Below are 16,945 nucleotides of genomic sequence, written 5' to 3'. Positions count from 1 at the left end.
AGGGAGAGCGCAGGTGGCGGGAATGGAAAAACCCCACAGCACACTTTCTGCATCTGGCGGTTCTCAAACTCCAGTGTTTCCAGCACCCCCTGGGGCCACCTGGAGCAGGAGGAAGTTGCCAAGGGGACCCAGGTTTGTGCGAGAGAGCTTGCAGGGATGTTCGGATCAAGTGCAGGCACGGCGGGGGCTGTCCGGGGGAGAGAGAGTGACAGCTGGGGACTGACATTTTGGCGTCCCCATGACACCTCCCACCCCCAGACGGAGAGGCTCCAGCTGGGGGAGAGAAAAGCAACCTTCCCCTTTGGTGCAGCCCACCGGGTGGCAGCCTCTGCCCCACCCCGCACCACCCCTGCCTGTGGCCCGGCCGGCCCCTGCTCAGAGCTGGTGCACCGCAGGGACGAGGTGTCCGGGAGCCGGCTCTGCGAAACTCGGAGTTGCACAGCCTGGCACCAAACTCTTGCCCGACGCAGCAGGCCTAGGATCTTTCTAGGGGAAAGGGGCCGCCTGGCTCAGCCCTCTGGGACCCTGTGTCTGGGGTGTTAAGATGGGGTGTCAGCACCAACGCTGGGGAGGCCGTGGATCAGAAACAAGAGTTCAAGTCCACCCCCTGGGTTGGGGCGCGCCTCTGGGAGGGGCGAGGCGAGGCCTGGAGGCATCCTGCACACCCTCTTTCTGACTTTGAGCCAGACCCTCTGTTTTCAGGGAGCTGTCATCCAGGAGAACATCCTCTGGGAAGACCCAGCCAAGACACCAGGTCCCCAGAGCTTGAGAGCCAGAGGGCAGGACTTGAAAGAGATGAAGGTGGCCCGTCCAGCCCCGCCGCGGGGCCGAGGCCCGCCTGCACCCACACACTGGGTTCCGAGCTGCTGGGGCGGGAAGCCCCAGAAGAAGGCCCCTGATGGCCAATATGTGCTGGCCTGCTCCCCGCCTGTCTGATGCAAAAGCCGTGCAGACGGGGTGCCTCTTTTTGTCCAGGCCCCCGCCAGGGCCAGCAGATGCGGCGCCAGTCTCCCCGCATTCAGCTTCTCTGTGCCCAGGTGCTCTGGGCAGCTCCTGGCCAGATGGCGTCCCGACAAGCCTGCTGCAGCCCACCCTGCCCAGGCCTGCTTGGAGCCTTCGCCCAAGTCTGCTCCTGACGCTGAGCCCTGCAAACAGGCCGGGCTGCGGGGAGGGGGCGGGCTTTGACCGTGGGTGGGACCTGTCCCTGCCCTGAGCAGATCTGAGAGTGTCAGCAGAAGCCCCTCCCACCTTCCCTCTGCTGGGAGGGCCCACCTTGGGGTCAGGACCCCGGGGCTGGGGCTGAGGCAGAGGGGAATCAGTAAGGAAGCCCAGAGGTGCGGATGTCAGAATTCTTCCCCGTCTGGTTCTGGAGAGGGAAAGGTCAGGAAGACGGCAGGTCCCAGGCCTTCTGGAGGGGTGGGCTTCGCTGCGATGCTCAGGTTACCTGCGGGCTGGGCAGGTCCCCCTGGGCAGGGGCTGCAGGTAGGGAGACCCTGGGGCAGGATGCTGAAGCCAGATCTAGGGGGCTGTGGGGAGACAGGATAGCTCACGACATCAGAACTCCCCAGGTGCGGCCCCAGGCCGGACACATTCCGGGGTTATTCCACCTAATACTCAAGTTCCCCCAGACGCAGCTGCCTGCCTACAGAGAGAAGCCAGAGGCTGCGGGGCTGCACTCAGGGGAAGGAGGACGAGGGTAGCCTCCGCCTGCTCTGATCCCCTCCCCTTCAGTGTGGGGGCGAGGGTCTCTGTTCCCAGTGGCGGGGAGGCACTGCAGAATAAACGCTGTGTGCCTCTGGGAATGGCCACCTTTGCCAAGGAAAGTGGCGCCACTGGTGGCCTGCAGGGCAGGGGACGCGGCCAAGACAGCAGACTCTCTGGGCTACGGACAAGGGTGGGCCTGGGCGGCCCTTCTCTGAGCCTCACCTGGCTGGGGGTTTGGAGTAGCTGGGCTGGGGTGGGGGCGGGCACGCCCTGAGTCGTCCTGTCCCTCTTCTCCCTGCACCAGCGTCCCCCATGGGACCCAGCATCTTCTTCCTCTCCCACTCCCGGTGCCAGGAATAACGGAGCATCACCCGCTAAGGAGAGACCGGGCCACACCCTGGTCTTCCCAGGGAAGAGCAAAGGGCGGCGGACGGAGCAAATGGGAGGGGGCGGCAGGGGCGGCACCCCCCGCCCTACACCCCTGCCTTCTGGGCTGGCTCCCCCCTCCCAGGCTGCAGCGAGCCATTCAAATATTTATCCTTGTTTCATTTTCCAAAAGGGGAACAAAGAGAAAGCGATGGAGAGGAGAAAAAACTCCAAGTTTCTCATTTGAAAGTTAATTAGTCTAATTAGGTCTAATTAAGAGCCCCCAACACAATGCAGCTCGCAAATGAACTGCCGGCTCCTCATTTCCTTTGGTTCTCATTTCAGACTGAGTCAGGGAAGCCTGGAAGGGGGAGGCCACGGTGGGGTCCCCTTCCTCTCGGGGGGGCAGATGGTGGGGGGCTCACCAAAGCAGAGCCTCCGAGGCACGGATTCCTCCACAGAGGCCGTGGCCCGGGTGTGATGGGAGGGACTGACACCCCGTTCCCATTCCTGTCCTAACTGCTGGCTCCTCGGGGCATCGGCCGGGATGCTGTCGGACCCTGCCTGGTTTGACTTCACGCTTTGCACCAGGGTATGCCCCCTCTCCCTGGTTCTGCGGGCTCCCACAACGCAGGTGGGGTCAGATGGTCGTTAGGTGCTGAGTCCTGGTGTGGGGGCCTGACACCTGCCTCCCTGGATGGGAAGGAACAGTGACCCCCAGGCCCTGGGTTTACAGAGTCCCAGGGAGGTGGATGTACGTTGCAGGGCTCTGTCCCCGGCACCCCCAGAGCTGTGATGGGGACCCATCTGGCTTTGCCTCTCCTGCCCCTGTCCCCAGCCATCCCATCTGACTCCTAGTAGGGCTGGGGGCTGCCAAGCCCTGACCCCAGAAAAGACGCAGGAGACCCAGCTCCACCTAGCCCTCAGGGATGGGTCCACCATCCTGCACTGCCGAGGGCTCCCACCCCAGCACAGCCCCCGGGGAGGAGGGTGCCCAGCAGGCCCACGGTGGGGGCAGCACTCAGGACGGAGGCTAGGGCAGGTGTCAGGGGAGCCCGCTAGGAGGGGCTGACAGCCAGGGCTGCAGACCCAGCCAAGCAGCAGCGGAATGGCTGGAGGGGCTGATTTCTGAACCAAGATCAGAGGAATTAAGTTGGCTTAGCTCTGAGCCACAGATGAAGGGGGTCCTTGAGCCACCCAGGGAGAGCTGATCTGTGGAGGGGCGTGGAGGGGCATGGAGGGGCTTCAGAAGGATCCTAAGCGAGGGCTCGGCTTTGGGGACAGGGACGCCGGACACGCAGCACTGAGAGTGTGCACCCGATCGGGGGCAGCGGAGTGGAGGGAGGCCCACGCACCCTGTCTGCCAGGGCTGCGTCGAAGCCAGGTGTGGTGGGAGAACCAGAACAAAGGGAAGTCCCCGAGGAGCTTCTCCGGGGAAGAAAGTTCTGGTTGTGGCTGGCCGTACAACGACACGTTAAAAGTCATTGCGCGGTACAACTTTCAGTGGGCGAATGTCATGGCACCTAAGTTAGACTCCAAAACGCTGCTCCAAGACAGTGAGGGGCAGACGCTGGGGGGCCTGCCCTCTGGGAGGAGCACCCTCAAAACAGTGACCAAGTGGAAATCGAGTGAGCTGAGCCTGGGGGTGCGGAGCGGGGTGCGGAGCCTGGGAGGCGCAGGGCGCTCTGCGGGCCGTGCCCCAGGGCCGGAGCCACCCCCATCTTTTTAGTCTCTCTGTGCCTCAGTTTTTCTTTTCTGTAAAATGGGCTGATCACCTTCGCCCGGGGCTGTGCCAAGCTAGGCACGAGGCTGGGGAAATCCTCCCGCACCGGCCCTCTGGTGTCTCCATCAGGGCCCCTTCAAGGCGGCGCTGATCTGGAGGGGTATGCGTGTCCCAGCACCGCATTGTGCACGCTGGTCTGGGAGGGACGCACGGCCCGAGCCCCACTGCACAGACAAGGGCACCAGGCACCTAAGCCGGAGTCTTCGGACCTCCCACCCCATCCTGTGCTGGCAGCTCACTCCCCACCCTAGGCCTGCCGATGGCCCGGGGCAGGTCTGCCTGCAAGCCCAGAGGGAGAGTCCCCTGGTGGGCCTCAGTTTCCCTTGTGCACTTGTGTTACCTCCTGCCTGGATTTCTGGCTCGAGATTCTCTCAGCCCCACCCAGGGTCCTGGCCAACCTGCAGCCAAAGCGTAGCTGGAGCAGCCAGGGGGGCCTCGGGAAGCTGCGTCTCCTGGCTGTCGGATCCTCTCAGGGTCTCTTCTAGTCCCCTGCCCAGGGGCAGCACGGAGCCTGCAAGGTTCTAGCAATTTCCAAGGAGGGGGGAGGGAGAAGATGCACAGATACCAGCTCTCCTGCTGAAGAGGGTGGGGGTCCCTGGTTGGATGCGAGCCATAGGGCTGGGTGGGGGTAGATAGCTAGGGGTCAGCACCGTATTTATGGGGGCTGGAAAAGAGCAGAGCCGCTGTGAGAGACTCAGGTGTCCCGGGGCTCTGGTCTCACAAGCTCCCTGTGACATCGTGCCCAAGGGGCGCTCTCCACTCTGCCCCCCAACTCCTGGGGTGCCCTGGCACCCACTGGGCCCACTGGGAAGCAGCACAGGGTGAGGAACGTTTGGTTAGGCCTCCCATGCACACTTTCAACTCTGAATTAAAATAAATCCCATCATCAATTTGTGAACAGCACAATTACACTGCATTTGCTCAAGCATGAGGCTAAATTGTTAACTTGCTAAATAGAAATATTTAAGATAAACTACACATTTTGTGACCTTATTTCAGCAACTCCTGTTTCTGGATTTAACACATCTGCTGCTTTAAGGAAGCCAGCGTCCGTCAGGGCTGACCCCAGCCCCAGCCTGGGACTGGCCCCTTGGGCAGCACTCTGCCACAATCCCCCCACTGGATGCCATGGAAGGAGGCACAGATATCCTGTGGACCCAGGACGGAACAGACCAGGACGGCAAAGCACCAGGGTCATCGAGCCAGTGACCGGCAGGCCCAGCCTGCTTGCTCCCCTGCACTCTGCTTCACTTGCCCACCATGAGTGGGCACTGGACAGGGAGGGTGGAGGCCAGGCGTGCTCATGGAGGCCCGGCTTCCGCACAACTGAGGGTTCTGCAGGAGGCTCTGCGGACTGGGACAGAGAGGGTGGACAGGCAAGGGACAGCCCACGGCCTCCTCTGCCGGCCTATGTAGGAATGAAGGCTGCTTGCTGGATTGTCCTCCACCTGCCCTGTCCTGGCGCCCACCCGGGCCGCGGTGCACACATGGGGGCCGACGCGCCAGCCTGGACAGCCACTCACTCTGCACTCTCCTTGGTCCCCAATCCTTCGCCATGCCGCGGCTGATTCAGACCTGCAGCCGTATGTATACACGGGCCCCCCCCGAAACCACCACATTAAACAAGCATGTGCTCTCGCCAGGCTGCCTGCTGTGCCCTGGACACCTCCAAAATGGCCATCTGAGGCCCCTACCCCACTGCAGCAAAGGGCCCGCTGCACGGCGCTGGGGCTGCGGAAGTCTGCCAGGGGTGTGGGCCTGAGGAGCTGGGCTCTGCACGAGGGCTGGAGGAGTGGCCAGCTGGCCCTCCTGGCTCAGGGGCCACGCACGCACGTCTGCTCAGGCCTGGGCATCCACGCAACAGACATCTGTTGTCTGGGCCTCATCAGAAGAAACCAGATGACTTCTTTCCATGCACCCTAGGGAGGGCCGAGGCTTGGACTGAGATACCAGAGTAGCAATAAGGAGACCAAACTGGGAAAGTTAAGGGTCCCGCGCCCTGGCTGTGCAGGGGCTCCTCGTCTTCATCCCAAGCCCACACACCCACCTACTCTACGGGGTGAACCCCTCCCGTGAGGCCCTCTAGAGGCCAGCTGAGGGTGGCTCAGGTCACACCAGCCCAGCCCCCTGAAACCTGCCGTCTCCCCGGTCTGTGAGCCCCCAAGGGCAGAGCCCACTGCCTCCTGCTGCAGCCGCACCCCACCCCCCCGGCAGAGCCCAGACACTGTTCATGTGCAACGTCCAGAACAGCAGACCGGTGGTTGGCCGGGGCCGGGGCAGGTGTGGGGGAGCGGCTGCTTAATGTCCGTGGGATGAGCATGGTCTGGAACTGGACGCTGGTGACAGTCACAAAACTTTGTGAGTGTACTAGACCCATGGGACTGGAGGCTTCCTAACGGTGTATTTCATGACCTGAAGGGACCATAGACAGGAACACAGACAGAAGAAACGGTGGATGGTGGAGGAGATGAACCGAGCTTGCTCGCATCTAGAACTTTCCTGCCCCTCGAGCCTCAGAAACCCCAGGGGCTGTGGGGGAAGACCCCTTCCCATGTCCATCACCTGTGGCCACTCAGCCACTCCCCTGCTGGCTGTGCACATGGCCGGGCACGGAGTGGGCGCCTGGCTGGTTGGACAGGGCAAACCACTCGCTCTGCGGGGCGGCGACCAGAGGGAGGGCGGGGTCTCTATCAGGGGATTTACTGAGTATCTGCCCTGTGCCAGGCACTGTTCTAGGTGCTGGGGAACCAGCAGTGAACAAAAGAGACAAGAAGTCCTTCCGCTTGTAGAAAGGCAAGCAAATAAACCAGTGAAACACCAAATGTGCCAGATATCCGTAAATGCTATGAACAAAATATAGTGAGGGAAGGTGAAGAGACAGAGAGGGAGCGAGGCGGAGATGTGGGAAGGCTGGCTCAGTACAGTCCGGAAAGATCTCGTGAGAAAGAGCAAAGTCTTGAAGGAAACGAGAAAGCACGGCGGGCAGCTGTCTGGGGCTGGCACTCCCGTGGGAAGGCACGGCAAGGACAAGGGCCAGGAGGCTGGAGCTGCGTGGCGAGGACCATGCATCCTCCCGGCTGGTAGGCAGGCACACCCCCGGCCCGGCTCCAGGGGCCCCGGCGCGTCAGCCTCTTCCCCCCAAGGCCCCACGCCCTCATCTGCGAGGCCTTCCCAGGTGGCGCACAGCTGCGCTCCACCCGTGACCCTCTCGCCCCCCCTTGGATACGCCTGCTCCTGTCACCTTCCACCCTGGAGGCTCTCACAGGCGGCCACCTGTCACCTGGCTTCGAGCCCTGCTGTGCACGTTCCTGGCCAGGTGTCTGCGGGTGTCTGGGGACACTGGGGCGCGGGCGTGGGGCTGCCGCTTCTCTGCAACGAGGCTTTTGGCGGCCCCAGCTACCTGGCAGAGAAGTGCTGAGCACGTCTGAGGCCAGGATTCAGTAGGGCCGCCCAGGCCGCAGCCCGGCTCAGACCAGATGTCGGGCGAGAACAAGAGGTGAAGGTGTAAAGCTTCCAAAAGGGTATAGCGGACATTCATATCTGTCTGGGGCACTCTCTCTGGTCCAGCTGAACAGGCCGGAAAGGAGGCCAGGAGAGGGAGCAGGCCCCGGGGGTCCTCCGCCGGGACAAAGGGCCCTGCCTGGCGCCGGCAGGAGGACTCCTGGGCCAATGGAGGAAGGCCTTTCTCCACCAGGGATCCAGGGCCTGGGGCTCAAGAGGGCTGAGTGCACAAGGCCAGGGTCAGGGCCTCCGCCGGAACAGCCCACCCACCGTGCATCAGCACCAACTTCAAGCCAGGAACCACCAATTCCACAGGGACCCTCTTCTGCATGGCCCGGGGGCACAATCTTCCTTATTCAGCCCATCATATCCCCCATCCCCACCGCCTGGCCCTGGGTCAGGCTCCACTCGTTCTCGTTCCGGCCTGCAGTCTCCTTTCCCATCCCAGACTCACCTTCCTTAGTTACCCATAGACCTGATCACGTCACCACCCTGCTCAAGGCTTTCCGTACTTCCCTACTGCCTACGGAGAAAAGTCCAAACTTCTCAGCCAAGACCCCAACACACTCCTACCGTCACCCTCCCCCTTATGGCCCAGGCGCCAGGCCATCCAGGAAGCTGCCCTGGACCTGCCCCGTGTCTCTCCCATACACACTACTGCCTCCCTTTGGGCTGGTCCAGATCCACCATGGACACCCGAGGCAGAGCCCAGCTGCTCTGAGCCGCCTCCGCCGATGCCCCGCTGGAACCTTCCAGACTGGCCCTGCCCACGGCAGCAGCCACCGGCCACATGGGGCCGCCGAGCATCTGAAATGTGGCTGGTCTGATGTGCAATGGGCCACGAGTGAAAAATACGGAGTGGATCTCAAAGATTCACCGTGAAAAAAGATGCCAGATACCCGGTCCCGTTTAGATTGCTGAGATGCTGCAGTGAACGTGTTCTGGGCTGGGTGAAACGGAAGATACCATTAAAATGAATTTCATCCGTTTCTTGGCACTTTGGTAAATGGAGCTGCTAGAACACTCAGCCCCCCGTGTGGCTGCCATTATACCTCCAGGGATGGCACTGTTCCGGGTCAGAGGTTGGCAAAATTTTCCTGTAAAGCTGCAAACTTTTTCAGAAAATATTTTGAGCTTTGCGGGCCACATGGTCTGTGCCGTCACCGTGGAACGCGGCCGCTGCGTGTTCACCGCAGACGACGCATAAACAAAGGTGCGTGGCCGTGTTCCAACAAAACTTTCTTATAAAACCAGACGGTGGGACGGATCTGGCCCGATGGTCTCTGCTGTGGATCGCCGGTTTCCAGACTTCTGAAGAGGACTACTTAGTAAAGTGTATTTTTTAAAAAGGGAGAATGGGGGAGATTGATTCTAATTGCCAACCTTTCATTTTACCAAATAACAACATCCAAAAAAAAAAAAGAAAAGAAAAAAGACCAGTAGGTATCATTGTAACTGAACTCAAATGGGCATTTCATGCACAAAGACAGATTTATGCTTATGGAAAACATTCCTCCATTCAGAGTCTTAGCTTTCTGACTCTGCCACGGGCAGGTGGAGACTTTGTCAGGGACGCAGACTGGATGCAGGCTGGCGTTGGCACAGTCTGGAGGATGTGATGGGGCTCTGACCTGCAGTCACAGGAGGGATCACAGGGCCACCCTGTCCACGCTGCCTGAACGACACGGAGTTCCAGAGCAGTGCGACTCCCCCAGACCCTCCGTTCCATGCTGATTCTGATGGAAGTGGGTCTGCATTTCTAGCTGGCTCCCTGGGCTGCTGGTCCAAAGACCAGACTTGGAGTAGCGAGACCTACTGAGCTCTACGTTATCCGATGGAACTTTCTGCAATGATGGAAATGTCCTAGCTCTGCCCAGCAGGGTAACCACCACCCGCATGGGCAGAGCCTTAGACGTGTGGCTGGTCCGAACAGGTATGTGCCTACGTGTACCAGACTTCAAAGACTCAGTACAAAAACAAAACTGCAAACCACCTCGCTAGGAACTTACACGGATCACATGCTGGGGGGATATGTGGGATATACGGGGTTAAGCACAACACAATACCGAAATTCCCCTCTTCTGCTTCTTTTCACTTCTTCCAAGTGGCTACTAGAAAATGTCAGCTTTCCTACTGGCTGGCACTACATTTGCACTGGAGAGCATCGCTCTGGAGCCTCTGAGACAGTGCACCAGCCAGCTTCTGTTGAATTCCTCTGGTGACAGGGAACTTACCACCTCCCCTAACAACCAATGCTAAAGTTGGGAGATTATAGTTAGAATTGTCCTTCGCGGTTTTCCTCTAAAGCCGCCTCCCCTTTCCACTCTCTGGTCCTGTCCAGGCACAGAGGGTCTGTTCTCCCTGATGTGCCCAGCTCCTGGCCTTCAAAAATGGTCAGACTCTCCAGATCCTGGCTGAGCCGGGGAGGCCTTCAGCTGACCCGCCCGTTCAGCTGCTCATAGACACGCCTTCTCGGCTGATAAGGGAGCGAATCTCTGTGCACAGGCTCTCCGTCTCCAACCCCACGTCCAGGTTTGGGCAGCCCTGACTGGTCTCTACCGTGAGGAACTGAAGCCCAGGAGGAGGACGGCAGCTTGGGCAGCGCTGTGACCAGAACTCGACCCTTCCTGATTTTTAATCCAGGCTTCACCCCTGCGCCTCCCCGCGCAGCTGGAGATGTCAGTGAGTTCCCCCTTCGCTCCCCTGCTCCTGGGACGGTTTCTGCGCGCGTCATCATGGGATGTCCCCTCCCCACACCCTTACTGAGCTCAGCACTCACCACGTGCGTGCGGCTGCTGAACCAGAGGGAGGGCCGTGGTATCAGTGACGTCTCTGTGACCCTGAGCCCAGAATCACCATCAGGGTGCCCCACCGACTCACAGGCTCGAGACCTTTATGTCTCTTGCTTGTTTCCTTGGTCCACGAACCTGCTTGGTCAGATCCCTTCTGAATTCCCAATCTGCTCATCTCCACCAAGAGAACAGGAGGAGGAGCGTTGTGCTGGAATGGGTGAACAGGGCCCCTCCCCAGGCCAGGAGGCCCCGCGCGGAGGTGGAGGCACGAGGAGCTCCCCCCAGAACATCCCCGAACACTGGGTGCTAGGTTTCCAGGGGGCTGGGGCCGTGTCTTCGCGGTCACGGTGGCTTTCCTCTGCCTTCTCAACACACGTGTGCATACACACACGCATGCACAAGTACACACACACACACACACACACACACACGAGCCCGCACGGCACTGCAGTCCCACTGACACTCCCCTGCCCGACACACGGAAGCTGCCTACTCGGGTGCCTGGGACATGGACACCACGTCTGAATTGGTGACGGGACAGGTGTGGGCTGGGGGGAGCACACAGGAGTCCCTGCAGCCCCCAAAGCGCTCTGGAGGGAAGACATGGGCTGGCTCCCTCTCTAACCCCGCGGGGGGCTCTGCGAACACCCTCATGGCCACGGCAGGAAGAGATGCGCTCACCACTCCTGGAACTAATTCGCTGTGATTGAGTTGAGCCTATGGCCCCAGGAGGCACAGGACCTGGGCAACCTGGGGCTTACCACAGTGCCCGGTACAAACAGCCCCTCCATGAATAATTCGTGGACGCTCTGGGGACACTGACCTCCCCCTCCTCTGTCAATTCCCTGAGCGGCTCAGAGACCCGAGACATACAAAGAGTTTGGCGGCCCCTTGGAGCTCCTGGCCTGAAGGAGGCCAGGACTTGTTTCCACGGCCTCTCGGGGCTGCCGCAGGTGGGCCGGGCCCAGCTGGCACCAGAGCCTCCTCAAGGCTCCCATGAGCAGGGCCTGCGGCAGCCCAAGCCAACCAGCCCGAGCCTCCAGCCCCCGCCCCAGGAGGTCTCCTTCCAGAACTGGGCTGGCTCTCCCCGGGGGCCCAGACACCATGGACCTGCTGCACCGGCGGCACCCAAGTCTGGGCACACAGTCCTGCTCCAGGCTGAGCAGCCCCCGATGGAACCACGTAACCATCTGTCCATGGGTTGGCAGGCTGTGGAGGGGCTGCAAGGGGTTGCACGGGCAGGCCAGAGTTCAGGGGAGGAGGAGGGCTGGAATCCCCTAGGAGGAAGAGAGGGTGAAGGGAAGAAGCAGAGGGAAAATGAATACGGGAAAGGAGAGAAAGTAGGCCGGGAGGGAGGAAGTCAGAGAGGCTTAGAAGCATGGAAAATTCTGGACGCGAGAACAGACATGAGGGCGAAAGACAAAGGCTGGAGGCCAGTCAGGAAGCACAGAGAGAGACACTAGGAGGAAAGAGGCCAAGAGCAGGAGGGGACAGCCATGGGCAGCCTCACCAGGACCCCAGAGGTCTGGGGTGGCTAGCCAGCCCTGCCTTGGGGAGTAAGGGAGCCCCTTCTGCAGCTGCTGCTTCTCGGGGCCTGGGTTAGAATCCACCCCTGGCCACCCCCCAAGGGTCCCTTGGTCCCATACCACCAAGAGCTTTGGGCCCAGCCCACAAGACCACTGCCTTTGGCTCCAGGCCTGAGTTAGGTGGCAGGGGTCGCGGACACCACCCCAGAGCTGGCCTGAGGGCTGCTGGCTCCCGCTCTCTCCCTGGAAGCCCGCATTCTTTTTTTTTTTTTTTTTTAAAGATTTTATTTATTTATTTGACAGAGATAGAGACAGCCAGCGAGAGAGGGAACACAAGCAGGGGGAGTGGGAGAGGAAGAAACAGGCTCACAGCGGAGGAGCCTGATGTGGGGCTCGATCCCGTAACGCCGGGATCACGCCCTGAGCCGAAGGCAGACGCTTTAACCGCTGTGCCACCCAGGCGCCCCTGGAAGCCCGCATTCTACTCCGAGCCACCGTCAGGCAGCTGTCCCCAGGACCAGACAGGAGACTGAGAACACTTGTACCGGGACCTCTGCCTCACCTCCTCCAAGGATGACAGCCACGTGTGAGCCCCGAGCTGTGTGGCCCCGCATTGGTCAGCCGGTGCGGTGGGCACAGGCTCGGGGCCGTGCTGGGGAAAGGGACAGGCCGTGGGCAGAGTCTGCCCTGCTGCAGTGTCCTTCCCTGCCCTCTGCTGACCTCCCTGCACGCCAACCGCTGGCGGCCGAGCCCCACATACCACCGTGCCTGCTTCTCCAGCCCTGCCAGCCAGATGGCGGGGGGAGCCCACAAAGGGGTCTTCCCGTGGGGGGGTCAGGACGTGGCTTCTCTGTACTCAGGAAGCACCCAGAGCCTCAGTACAGGTGGCTCCCCTTCTCAGACTCACTGGGGTTCACTGGAGGCAGGGAAGATGATGGCCAAGCCAACCCTTCACTTCTGATTCCTGGAAACGGCATGTCACTGGAACCACAGTCGTCAACCGTAACTACGGGAAACAGACCCAGGCCTCCTTAATGGAATTGGAAAACCCTACAAATGCTGTCCCGAGAAGAGTCAGCCACTCCCAACCCGGCCACTCCCAGCCCCTCCAGGCCCTGAGACACACAGGTCTGTCCATATTATGACACACTGGCCCAGGCTTGGAAGATGCCCCCTGGGGCAGCTGGCGGTCCCAGGCCCTCTGCACAGACTTCGCTTCCTGCTCAGCTGGGTCTGAACACGGAGCATCCTGCCACTCGCCATGGAGCGGCCCTCGACCTGGGGCCCGGGCTGCGTCTCCCTCTGGCCATCACTCCTCGCCCTGCCCATCTCCTGGCCGGCACACCAAGCTCCCTGTTCATGCGCGTCAGGGAAACCCACTCACCCCGCAGGACGAGATTCTACAGAGCAGGCCACTTCCACTCTCCCCAACCCAAAAGAAACCTCCAGAACGCCATGGCTAAAAATCCACAGTCAAGATGAGCGCTCATGCCCCACAAAGGCTCCAGTCGAGACCCTGCTGCTTTGCACACGGCTGGGAGGCGGTCGAGGGCAGAACCTCCCGGGTCCCCGAGACCCGCCAGCGCGACACACACCTGAGCCTTGATCCTGGGGTGCGAGCCAGGCTCTGCTTGTCGGCGATTTTATGAGTCGGCACATCGCCTAACCTCTATGTGCCTCAGTTTCCTTAACTGTGAATGTGCATGCATACTCAGCAAACTCTGCGGCAAACGCGAGCCGCCAGAGAGCAAACCAGGTAGGAACCCACAGAAATAACTGCAGCAACCGGCGACACCAAGGGCCCAGACTTAATAGCATGTCGGTCCGAAGACGCGGACAAGCTTCCGTTCTGTGCCTGGCCATCCTGCTGGCCGGGGTGTACCCACAGGCGCGTGATGTCACCAGGAGCAAGCGTGTCTCAGGCGGGGTTCCTGGAGTCACACCAAGGTGACGGGCCAACAGCCCAGGGAACAGACAACGGCCCAGGCGTACTCAGACGGCCTGAGCAGCTGTGGCACCTTTGCTATGGTGCTTAATCCCACTAAAACTTCCTGCCATTAGCAGCGTTGGTACCCCCCAAAAAACGATTATTAGTAAGAGAAGAGGTTCCTAATGAATCTCAAATAGACCCCAGAATTCCCTGCCTCCCCCAGAAGCCTTTGGGTTCCACAGTCCGCTCCCTGCTGTCAGCAACTCCAAGAAACCACCGGGCTCACGCTGGCATCTGGGCGGAGACTCACATCCTCCATGGAAACTTCCGGTGGTCCCCAGTGTTTTTGAGGGCAAGCAAGGCTATCTGTGATTGCATCTCGATTAAGAGCAGAAGGAAGAGATCAACTGTGCTCAGAACACAGCCCTCAGGATGGTCCCAGCGCTCACAGTCTCCAGGGCCCGCTCTCCCTCCGACCAGCCGGCATCCGGCCAGCCCTGCCCCTCCCCTCCATCACCGGACACTCCTTCTTACAAAACTTAACGCCCTTGTATCTCTCCCCCAGAGTGATTTCCCGGCTTTGCGATCGGATATGGTGATAAGATTCCTCTACAGGACACTGCAGCTTAACAGCCAGTTGTAACTGTGACCAGATCCCATTTTGTGGCACTGGGGTTTTCCCTCCTGGTCCCTACAACTGTCTTCTCCCGGGGCCCAGACAAGGGCCTCACAGGGAGGCTTGCTGATCTTCCAGATTTCCAGACGAGCTTCTTCTTGCTCTGAAAGGTGACCAGTATCGACCTCACCCCTTGCTGGGCTGGCCGCAATGCACCACGGTCGACAGTCTTCCTGTGTCCCACCCCAGGATCCCTAGGAGGGGCCAGATGTGGGGGCACCAGGTCTCTGGGCTGCCCTGTGGGGCGCCAAGGTGCTCACAGGGAGCCCTACGTGGGCTCAAGCGGTGGGTTGGGCAGGTGGGGAAACTGAGGTTGCCCGGGGCCCCTCGGGTAAGCTCTCAAAATGCCAGAAACCAAAGTGCAGCTGACGTCTCCTGGTGTCGGGTGACCTGAAGCTGTCCAGCGGACAGCTGGGACTCCGACCAACATGAGCACTGCTCAGAGGCTGCGAGCAGGGACGCCTGACGACGAGCATCTCTGGTAAATTAGAGTTGCTGGGTCTCGGAGGGCACACAGCCCGGTGTCCGCACACGTGGGGTCCAGCCCATGCAGCAGGAAAAGGCTCTGTGCTCTGCTGCTGTGATCACAGAGCACGGCATTCTGTTGGCTGAGGTTTTACCTTCTAATTTCAAGTTTGAAAGACTGTATGTTCCAACGCTCGCCTGTTTAAATGCTGCATCTCAATGTGCCGCACACCACGTCTCTTGTCTTGCTTGATTTCCCGTATTTGCTCCCGCTCCTGCGCTCGGGCGTGCTGCTGAGACTGAACAGACAGCACCATGGCTCACTCATGCAGACCCGAGACTCCTCGGAGGGGCTGTGGGGAAGGCGAGCTCTGATCCTGGATACCTGACCGGGGGCCGCCCGGGGCCCCCTCCTCACGTGGCCTCCGCTTCCAGGGAACACAGGAGGCTCTGTCTCACTCCAGAGATGGTTGGGGACAAGCAGGATCTCCAACGACCCGTCATTATTTGTTTCGTATTGACCCTGGATCACCAGAGCTGCGTGTGCTCCTAGAAGCACATGTCCCTACGGACAGCCAGGAAATGGCTGCGTTCAAGATCTTTCCTGGCCCTCGGGGACACACGGCCACCCGCTGTGGACCACTTCGTAGGAAACAGGGTACGTCGGAGCCTGGCCCAATGGGCACGCTCTGGTTTTCCCAGAGACGATTCTGCCCGTGGCTGACACCCACCCGAAATGGCTATGGCTCATCGGCGCCTTCTTGCCTTACCGCTGCCCCTACAGAAAGCTCCAAACACCACCAGTTGGGGATGCGTTCACCCAGCCCTGGAGGGATCGGCATGCCTTCCTCACGGGTCGCGTGGGTACATTCACCCCAACTACCGGCACAGGTCTGACGCCATCAAGGCCGCGCCAACATCCGGCGGTTTTCAGACTTGCCGCTACTTCATCTTAACTCAACCCCGTTCAGCCTGAGAGGACGGGATGCTTTCATCCTCCTTCTCAGAGGAAGATTCTGAGGTTCAGGGAGGTGAACTGACTTGCCTAACACAGCCAATAAGCCATGGATTAATTTCCAATCCCACTGTCCGCCGAGGGAGCTGGGGTCTCCCGGGGTCTGGCAGCCCCGGGGCATTCCTGTGTGTGGCCATGGGGGGTGGGGCAGATGCTGTCTACGTGAGTGGTCTGCTCAGTGCCTTCACCCTGAGCTTCAGAAATGCAGATTCCTGGGCCCCACCCCAGAGGTCCCCAAGTGATTGTTGCACTCATGGAAATTCGGGATGCTCTGGAAGGCTGACCTCCCAGGTCCACCCTGACCATCTGCAACTGAAATGGTGATGGGGAATTTGGGGAGTCGGCCAAGGCTTGGGCTTGGATACCTGCCTGCCTGGGGGCACCGGGCCTCCTCAGCAGCTCTTGTTGCCACTGAGCTGTGCCCAGGAGTGCCCAGATGTCACAGGTGGTCCTGGGAGGGTGGGAGCAAGGGCCAAGGTCTGGGATCACAGGCCACTTTGCCGGCTCTTTGCGCCTCACCATCGGGCAGTCCCCCTTGCCCTCCTCTGCAGCTGCTGACCTGTTCGGCAATGCCCGCTGCGTGGATCCTTGGTAGGGGCTGACCTGAGTGCCCAGCAGCCCAGGGACTGGCTGACCCGGCTTGGCTCTGAGGGCCCCATCGGTGCCTGGGCTGTCCACAGCTCCTCCTGAGCCACCTGCAATGGCCCCTTCTTTCTCGGCTCCCTGGAGAGCCCAAGGGGCACAAAAAGAAAAGAGCCCACCATCCAAAGGCCCAGCCCCACCTGGAGCCTGTCATTGTCTCCAAGAAACACACTTTCAAATGCATACATGGGAGAGGTGGTGTAAGTACGCGCTCACTTGGACTACCAGGCCTGGCCCGCCCCTGACCATCAGCTGTGGCCCGATCCCCTCTACCTTCTGCCTCCCACCTCCACACCCAGCCCCAGGTGCAGATCCACTCCCGCTGGGGGGTGCAGATCCCAGGACAGTCAGCCTGAAGATCTCCAGGCCTCACGGTCTTCCCCCTTCAAGCCCCAGGCCTCTCCAAGCAAGCAGCTGTCCCCACCCCTGCAGGCCCAGGCAGAGGTTCGGGGTGCTAAAGATAAAGGAGGCAGCCCCAGAGTGCTGGGAGGGAGGAGGAGCCCTGAGGTGTGGGCGGCCGGGGGGGTGGGGGGGTGGGGGGGTGG

The sequence above is a fragment of the Ursus maritimus genome, unplaced genomic scaffold (genome assembly GCF_017311325.1).
Source record: "Ursus maritimus isolate PB19 unplaced genomic scaffold, ASM1731132v1 scaffold_24, whole genome shotgun sequence".
Classification (NCBI taxonomy): Eukaryota; Metazoa; Chordata; class Mammalia; order Carnivora; family Ursidae; genus Ursus; species Ursus maritimus.
Note: the sequence above shows the minus strand (reverse complement) of the source record.